Here is a 9,222-nt window from a genome sequence, read left to right as displayed (position 1 = left end):
CTGCATTCCCTCAATAGCAAGAATGTCCTTCCTGAAATTGGACCAAAGGGGACCAAACTGTACACAATACTCTTCTTCTTCTGTCGTGTGTCTTTTAGACCTGCAGCTCCGTTGAGGCGAGCCAGGCCAACGTGTCATCGTCCAGGTCAATCAGACCTCGTTCACCATTCGGTGGCCGGTGTTTGGTGCAACTGGTGACTATGTGCTCCACTGTCTGTGTTGGGTCCCAACACTCGCAGGAGGCGCTGTCCACAAGGCCCCACCTCCATAGCGTCCGATGCCTGTCCCCAAGAGGTTGAGGGTTGTCCACTGCTTTTGGGGCAAGTCCTGGCCAGGGACGTCCATGGAGTCATCGATGTAATGGTGTAGCCTAGATGGTTCCGCTGACTTCCACTGGTTTCTCCATCTCGTTTTGACCCAGGCGGCTTTAGAAGCGTCAGTCGGTGTTGTGCAGAGCAGCTCTTGGGCTTGCGTGGCAAAGGGGCGCTCTGTGACAATCTGATGGAGGAGGTGGGGTTTACTGGTCTGTGCCTTTTGAGAGGGCCAGCGTGGCTGCTTCTCGTCCGATGTTGGCTGGGGAGATGCCAGCGAGGACGGGCAGTTGGTTTACTGGGGTGCCTCGTAGGCATCCGGAGACAGACCGCAGGGCACTGTTGAGGAGACAAAGACAGCCTCTACGCGGCCTCCTCCACGAGTAGCTTACAGGCTCATAAGCCCACAAAGCAAAACCAATGTCTTCATCACGTCTGCAGACCGCTAAAAGCCATGCCTCCCCAGGCCAGGCGGCACCGTTAAATGCCACCAACTATCGAGGTTTAGTGCTACTGCAGCTCAATGTTGAAGACCTTACCACCGCCAAGCACAACGTCATCGAACAGATTGCCATCAAAAAACACAATACTCCAGGTGTGGTCTCACTAGGGCTCTGTACAACTGCAGAAGGACCTCTTTGCTATATTCGATTCCTCTTGTTATAAAGGCCAACATGCCATTAGGACACCAATGAGCACCATTGTCCGTCCTCAGGGGCTTTATTTAGTAAAGGGATATATTTGCACGCACAAGAGTTTAGCATGAAAATTGCTGAAATCTCCCGATTTTACTGAAGTTCATGGAATCTGTTTAACATCTGTTTATTAACTCATACTCAACAACAGTTAATGAAACAAGAAATAGTTGGGCATGAGTTCCTGGAATTAAAGCATGTTATGATTGGAATTAGATCATTAGATCATAGAGAATAATTACTTTGGTTCTGTCTTCACTAAGGAAGACATAAATAATCTGCCAGAAATAACAAGGGACCGGGGATCTGAGTGAAATCCAGGTTAGCCGGGAAGTGGAGTTAGGTAAATTGAATGGATTAAAGGCCGATAAATCCCCAGGGCCAGATCAAGTTGCATCCCAGAGTACTTAAGGATGTAGCCGCAGAAATAGTGGATACATTAGTGATAATTTTTCAAAACTCTTTGGATTCTGGAGTAGTTCCTGAAGATTGGAGGGTAGCTAATGTAACGCCACTTTTTAAAAAGGGAGGGAGAGAGAAAACGGGAAATTACAGACCAGTTAGTCTAACATCGGTAGTGGGGAAAATTCTGGAGTCATTTATTAAAGATGGGATAGCAGCACATTTGGAAAGTGGTGAATTCATTGGACAAGGTCAGCATAGATTTAGGAAAGGTAAATCATGTCTGATGAATCTTATAGAATGTTTCGAGGATGTAACTAGTAGAGTGGATAAGGGAGAACCAGTGGATGTGTTATATCTGGACTTTCAGAAGGCTTTCGACAAGGTCCCACATAAGAGATTAGTATACAAACTTAAAGCACACGGTATTGGGGGTTCAGCATTGATGTGGATAAAGAACTGGCTGGCAGACAGGAAGCAAAGAGTAGGAGTAAACAGGTCCTTTTCAGAATGGCAGGCAGTGACTAGTGGGGTACCGCAAGGCTCAGTGCTGGGACCCCAGCTATTTACAATATATATTAATGATTTGGACGAGGGAATTGAATGCAACATCTCCAAGTTTGCGGATGACACAAAGCTGGGGGGGCAGTGTTAGCTGTGAGGAGGATGCTAGGAGTCTGCAAGGTGACTTGGATAGGTTGGGTGAGTGGGAAAATGCATGGCAGATGCAGTATAATGTGGATAAATGTGAGGTTATCCACTTTGGTGGCAAAAACAGGAAAGTAGACTATTATCTGAATGGTGGCCGATAGTAGCTTTCCTGGGTCCTCGTGGGTGTTTTCCTTTTCTCATCTAAAGGTCCCATTAAACTCCAAATTTTTTTGTCGATTTCTGATTATGTCACTCCCGCGACGCCAAGCAGCCCTCGGTGAGTATTTTTTAAATTGTTCCCGACTTTAAAACGGCTTTTTACATAATTTTTACGCTATTTTACGGGAGCTGAGTTCAATGCTGCGCCCTCAGCACAACATGGCGCCACCGGAAGTGGTCATTGTTTTTATGAGGATGAATACTCATGCTTGTTTCATTTATTCACATACAACTGTAAGCACATCTGAATTTTTAAGTGTGCAAAGGAAATGCTGAATGTTAAATGCAGTATCCACCACCAGTATGCCCACAATAAATGAGAAGTGATCTTGAGGTTTGTCTCTGGGATTTCCTTTTGCCTATTTCTTTCAATTCTTTATGAAACATTACATAATCAGAGAGATAACAGCAAGTTGATGTGAGCCACTCTGTCATGTAAGAGTAGAATTAAACACGTACAATTGGAATAGCAAGATATTGGTCTTATTACTTGTGTTCAATCTCTTGGCATTACGGTGGAGTAGTGGTAGAGCTACTGCCTGACAGCGCTAGTCAAGTCAAGTCAACTTTATTTGTCACATACACATACAAGATTTATAATGTGGATAAATGTGAGGTTATCCACTTTGGTGGCAAAAACAGGAAAGTAGACTATTATCTGAATGATGGCCTTTTAGGAAAAGGGGAGATGCAACCAGACCTGGGTGTCATGGTACACCAGTCATTGAAAGTAGGAATGCAGGTGCAGCACAGTGAAGAAAGCGAATGTTATGTTCGAATTCATAGGAAAAGGATTTGAGTATAAGAGCAGGGAGGTTCTACTGCAGTTGTACAGCGTTTTGGTGAGACCACACCTGGAGTATTGCGTACAGTTTTGGTCTCCAAATCTGAGGAAAGACATGCTTGCCCTAGAGGGAGTACAGAGAAGGTTCACCAGACTGATTCCTGGGATGGCAGGACTTTCATAGGAAGAAAGACTGGATAGACTCGGCTTGTGCATGCTAGAATTTAGAAGATTGAGGGGGGATTTTATAGAAACGTACAAAATTCTTAAGGGGTTAGACAGGCTAGATGCAGGAAGATTATTCCCGGTTGGGGAAGTCCAGAACTTGGGGTCCCAGTTTAAGGATAAGAGGGAAGTCTTTTAGGACCGAGATGAGAAAATCATTTTTTACACAGAGTGGTGAATCGGTGGAATTCTCTGCCACAGAAGGTAGTTGAGGCCAGTTCATTGGCTATATTTAAGAGGGAGTTAGATGTGGCCCTTGTGGCTAAAGGGATCAGGGGGTATGGAGAGAAGACAAGGGATGGGATACTGAGTTGGATGATCAGCCATGATATCGAATGGCGGTGCAGGCTTGAAGGGCCGAATGGCCTACTCCTGCACCTATTTTCTATGTTTCTATGTTTCTATTAAATAGGATGTTACTGCCTTTTTACTCTGGCAATGTTAAGTTCAGCACCAATGAATTGTTGGTAACCATTCAAACCATCAATAGTACATTTAATGCATTCAGTCTACAAAGAATGCAAGGTTGGTTGCTGAGATTAGACAAACAATGCAAGTAGAAATATTGGTATTGGTTTATTAGTGTCACAGGTGCTGACATATAATGAAACGTTTTTGTCAACATGCTATCCAATTGAACCAGATAACTTTAGGGTGTCGCAGTGGCACAGTGTATACACCTTTAGGGGTGCAACGGTAGAGTTGCTGCTGTACAGCACCAGAAACCCAGGTTCGAAACTGACTCCAGGTGCTGTCTGTATGGAGTTTATATTTTCTCCCTGTGACCGTGTAGGTTTTCTTCAGGTGTTCTGGTTTTTTCTCCCACACTCCAAAGACCTGCAGGTTTATCGGTTAATTGGCTTCGGTAAAATTGTAAATTGTCCCTAGTGTGTTGGATGGTGCTAATGTACGGGATGATCGCTGATAGCGGACTTGGTGTGCCGAAGAGCCTGTTTCCTCACTGTATCTCTAAAGGGAGAGGTTGAACTCTTTTTCACCTTCCATCACAGTGAGGAATATGGAGGAGTCACTGTGGTTTATGTTCATGTTAAAATGTATTTGGTGTGTTCTGTTGCTTTTTCTTGGTACGACTGTATGGCAAATCAAATTCCTCGTATGTTGCAAAACGTACTTGGCTAATGAAGTATGATTATGATAGTTTTACAACATTGTAAATTGTAGCCAGACACAAACTCCACCTTTCATCAGACTGAAGGTATGGTTAATTGGCTTGGTATAAGTGTAAATTGTTCCTAGTGTGTGTAGGATAGTGTTAATGTGCGGGGATCGCTGGTCGGTGCGGACTCAGTGGGCCGAAGGGCCTGTTTCAGCACTGTATCTCTAAACTGAACCCTGTCCGGCTAGCAGGGCTGTGTAGGGCCAAGTGCCGGGACACGGTGACATCTGGCTCTGATCTCCACAAAGCCAATCACGTATCGAGCAGCGCCGCAGATCAATGGGCCTCTGGTGCTTGGAGTCGGTCCACAGACACAGAGAGAAATTGGATGTTACTCCGGCTTTTTGTGTCTATCGGCAACTTGGCGAGTAGGCTGGACAATGAGTGACACAGCTGGTCACGGCTCCCCTAATCTATGCTATTCCCACACATTTATTGGCCTGTCCCACTGAAGCGACTCTTTAGGCGACTGTCAGGGACTAGTTTTACTAGCATTCACCTACAACACCTTGCGACAATCTATGACATCCTCCAACAGCAAAAATTGTTGCCACTGGCTCTTGTAGTCACCCAAAAGATGGCCTAATTGGGACAGGCCCTTCAGGCTGCGGCTTGGTGCACCCTGGAGGACAACCAGTGGCTGCTGGAAGTAGGTACCAAGCACTGGGTGGAAACGGTGGAAGATAGTGGCCTTCAAATAGGAGTGGTTGGAGAAAGCATCCTGCTTGCCTATCAGATTTTCACTTACTGTAACTGCAGGAAAAATGTTCCCGATGGTGGGGGAGTACAGAACCAGGGGTCACAGTTTGAGAATAAAGGGTAGGCCAGTTAGGACTGAGATGAGGACAAACTTTCTTCACCCAGAGAGTTGTGAATCTGTGGAATTCTCTGCCACAGAAGGCAGTGGAAGCCAATTCACTGGATGTTTTCAAGAGAGTTACATTTGGCTCTTGGGGCTCGCGAAATCAAGGGATATGGGGAAAAAACAGGAAAGAGGTACTGATTTTAGATGAACAGCCATGATCATATTGAATGGCAGCGCTGGCTCGAAGGGCCGAATGGCTTATTCCTGCACCTATTTTCTATGTTTCTATGCTTGAGTATATTGCAATAAAACTCGACCACTTGATTTTGAAGCATTCATGCATGGTGGAGGTATAATGTAGTCATAGAGTGATACAGTGTGAAAACAGGCCCTTCAGCGCAACTTGCCCACACCCGCCAACATGTCCCAGCTACACTAACTGCTTTTAGTCCATATCCCTCCAAACCTGTCCTATCCATGTATCAGTCTAACTGTTTCTTATATGTTGGGATAGTCCCTGCATCAACTACCTCCTCTGGCAGCTTGTTCCATACACCCATCACCCTTTGTGTGGATAAAGTTACCCCTTAAAAAGTTACCTCTTAAAAATACTTCAAACAAAAAACATTGAAATCATACTTCTGCAATGCACTAAAACATATTTTTAATACATCAAATTTCAAAAAGTCCCTACCGTGGGAGGGGGGGACACCTCCACTCCCTCGCCAGGTACCCAAGGCCAGTGATCAGTGATTGCTCAGCCTCCCTACTTTCAAAAACGCTCTGTGGCTCCTGGTTCAAACAGAAAGCACTACCAGATGTGAGCAGGGAACTGTGGCCAGTTGTCCGTGATGTCTGGATCCCAATGCTGAGCGCTTCGTGTTTCGGAGTTGGCTAATGGTATTGATTTGTAATTAGCCTGATTTGTAATTAGTTGATAAAACCTTAATTTATTAATCCGGAATATCCAGGAGGATGGGATAAGTGTAATATTAAAATGACATGTAAGGTGTCAGGCTGTCTGTCACAACATACAGCCCCGATAACCCATTATTTCCTTCAGGTAAATATTGGGAAGGTAGCACTATTGTCATTTGCCACTCAACTATTATGTTTGTTTACCTCACTGACTATTTCTAACCCCCCCCCAACTCCCACATATTCCTTTGACAGGTTGAATAGAAATATCCCCAATCTCGATGTTTTATTAATTGAACATGTAGATGAACATGCTCAAGGAGTGTAATCAGATGGAAACTGATCGGATATTTAAAAGATGCAATATTTAAGAGCTTGTTCAAAGAAGGGGTATATTTTACAGGAGTGACAGAAATACTTGCAGGGGAATGTGTGAGGAGGTTATTATTTGTCTTTAGTTTTAGCTTGAACCAGGATATCTGAAGATTCAAAGTTTAATATACTAATTGTGCTGATACTGACTCCAACCATCCACGTAATGAATATCATCTATTTTGGAGGTTTTATTTTTCTGATGCCATTTAAACTTCACTTAGATTTCAATCACTACAATGTAAAAGTAATTGGGAATGGTGCGCATTGGAACAATTCTTTTCCCGCAGTACATATTGGCTGTAATATAATAATGTATTCACTTTCTTTTTATTATTTTATTCTGTTCAAAATAAAGAATTAAATTAAAAACAAAAAATATATGCATGTTGGTAGGTCCAATCAAAAAAAGATATTTTTTATCATTATTGTGTTATGAATACCACAGAAAATATTATGTACTTTCAAGATCACATTTAATAGAATAATATTGCTTAAATATATAGTTATTGGACTTTGCATTTCGGAAAAGTCCCAGCTGAGAGGAAGACAGCAAAATACTGAAAATATTGGAGGTGAAAATGACTTCAGGACAGTTTGTTAGGAAAATTAAGGAAATAGTAACAGAATACATACAGCTGAGTGAGTATAATTTTATGGATGAGAAATAGTGTTGAACCAATTGATGACTTCTTTGACAAAGTAACTAGCATGTTAGATAACAAGGAAGCCAATGGATGTAGCAAATTTTGTTATACAAAATTTGGTCCGTGATGTGCCCCATAAAAGATTACCGCATTAGATAAGCACCTATGGACTTGAATGTAATAGGTTAAGTCCAGGAGGTCAGATATGGGGCTTTATGTGTGGGCCAGATATATTGTCAGTGCAGAGGGGCTAGGAGCAAGGCCAAGCATGCATCCTGAGTCAAGGTCTGGAATAGTACTAGGTGTGCAGTCAAAGCTGGGACAATGGGGGTGTTCAGCACTGGGAACATAAGCAGGTAAGCAGCTATGATCAAACTAGAATAGGGGGTCAGGTGTAAGGCTGGACTTGGGGTCAGAAATGAGAGAAGGTATGCAACTGGAATCGGGGTTAGGTGCAGTACCAGGTGTGCAGTGAGACCCAGGTTGGTCAACATGGGCCAAGTGTTTGATTATAATCTGATTTCCATACATGAATACACTAAGATCATTCATGTGCTGTATCTGTTGATCAGAGCCTGGCTCGACTGTGGAATCTAATTAGGAATGTAATTTAGCCTAACCTGATTTATAGCTAATCCAATTTAAAGCATAAGTATTGAATTCAAGTGTAAGTTAGAAGAGTCGCTACAGTATGCTCCAGATTGCACAATTTCAATCTGCGAAATGCAAAGGCTCCGTAACAACCTTCCACCCCCCCATCCCCCCCCCCTCGGACACTACGCACCCTCTGGCGTGGTCTCTCACAATTTTTCACTCCCAACTCTCACCCAATGTTGGCAGCCGTGAGAAGACCAAGGAACTCAATGCGTACTTTGGAAGAGGAAGGACCAGGGTCTACAAATTTGTCTTCCTCGATGGGATGATGGTGGAGTCAAAAACTTGAAATTCCTGGGCATGCATATCTCAATAGACAATAGGTGCAGGAGTAGGCCATTCGGCCCTTCAAGCCAGCACCGCCATTCAATGTGATCATGGTTGATCATCCCCAATCAGTACCCTGTTCCTGTCTTCTCCCCATATCCCCTGATTCTGCTATTTTTAAGAGCCCTATCTAGCTCTCTCTTGAAAGCATCCAAAGAACCTGCCTCCACCGCCCTCTGAGGCAGAGAATTCCACATTCACCACTCTTTGTGAGAAAAAGTGTTTCCTCATCTTCGTTCTAATTGGCTTACTCCTTATTCTTAAACTGTGACCCCTGGTTCTGGGCTCCCCCAACATCGGGAACATATTTCCTGCCCCTAGCGTGTCCAAACCCTTAACAATTTTATCTTTTTCAATGAGATACCCTCTCATCCTTCTAAACTCCAGAGTGTACAAGCCCAGCTGCTCCATTCTCTCAGCATATGACAGTCCTGCCATCCTGGGAATTAACCTTGTAAACTTACTCTGCACTCTCTCAATAGCAATTAGGGGACCAAAACTGTACACAATACTCCAGGTGGTGGCTCTCACTAGAAGGCTCTTTGCTCCTATATTCGAATCCTCTTGTTATAAAGGCCAACATGCCATTCGCTTTCTTCACTGCCTGCTGTACCTGCATGCTTACTTTCATACTGATGAACAAGGAACCCCAGATCCCGCTGTACTTCCCCTTTTCCCAACAACACCATTTAGATAGCCTTCCTGTTTTTGCTACCAAAGTGGATAACCACACATTTATCCGCATTAAACTTCATCTGCCATGCATCTGTCCACTCTCCCAACTGTCCAAGTCACCCTGCATTCTCATAGCCTCCTCCTCACAGTTCACATTGCCACCCAGCCTTGTGTCATCTGCAAATTTGCTAATGTTACTTTGAATCCCTTCATCCAAATCATTAATGTATATTGTAAATAGCTGCGGTCCCAGCACTGAGCCTTGCGGTACCCCACTGGTCACTGCCTGCCATTCTGAAAGGGACCCGTTAATCCCTACTCTTTGTTTCCTGTCTGCCAACCACTTCTCTATCCATGTCA

This window comes from Leucoraja erinacea, chromosome 6 (assembly GCF_028641065.1).
Source record: "Leucoraja erinacea ecotype New England chromosome 6, Leri_hhj_1, whole genome shotgun sequence".
In the NCBI taxonomy this organism is placed as follows: domain Eukaryota; kingdom Metazoa; phylum Chordata; class Chondrichthyes; order Rajiformes; family Rajidae; genus Leucoraja; species Leucoraja erinaceus.
The sequence above is the reverse complement of the archived record's forward strand: the minus strand, read 5'-3'. Positions refer to the sequence as shown.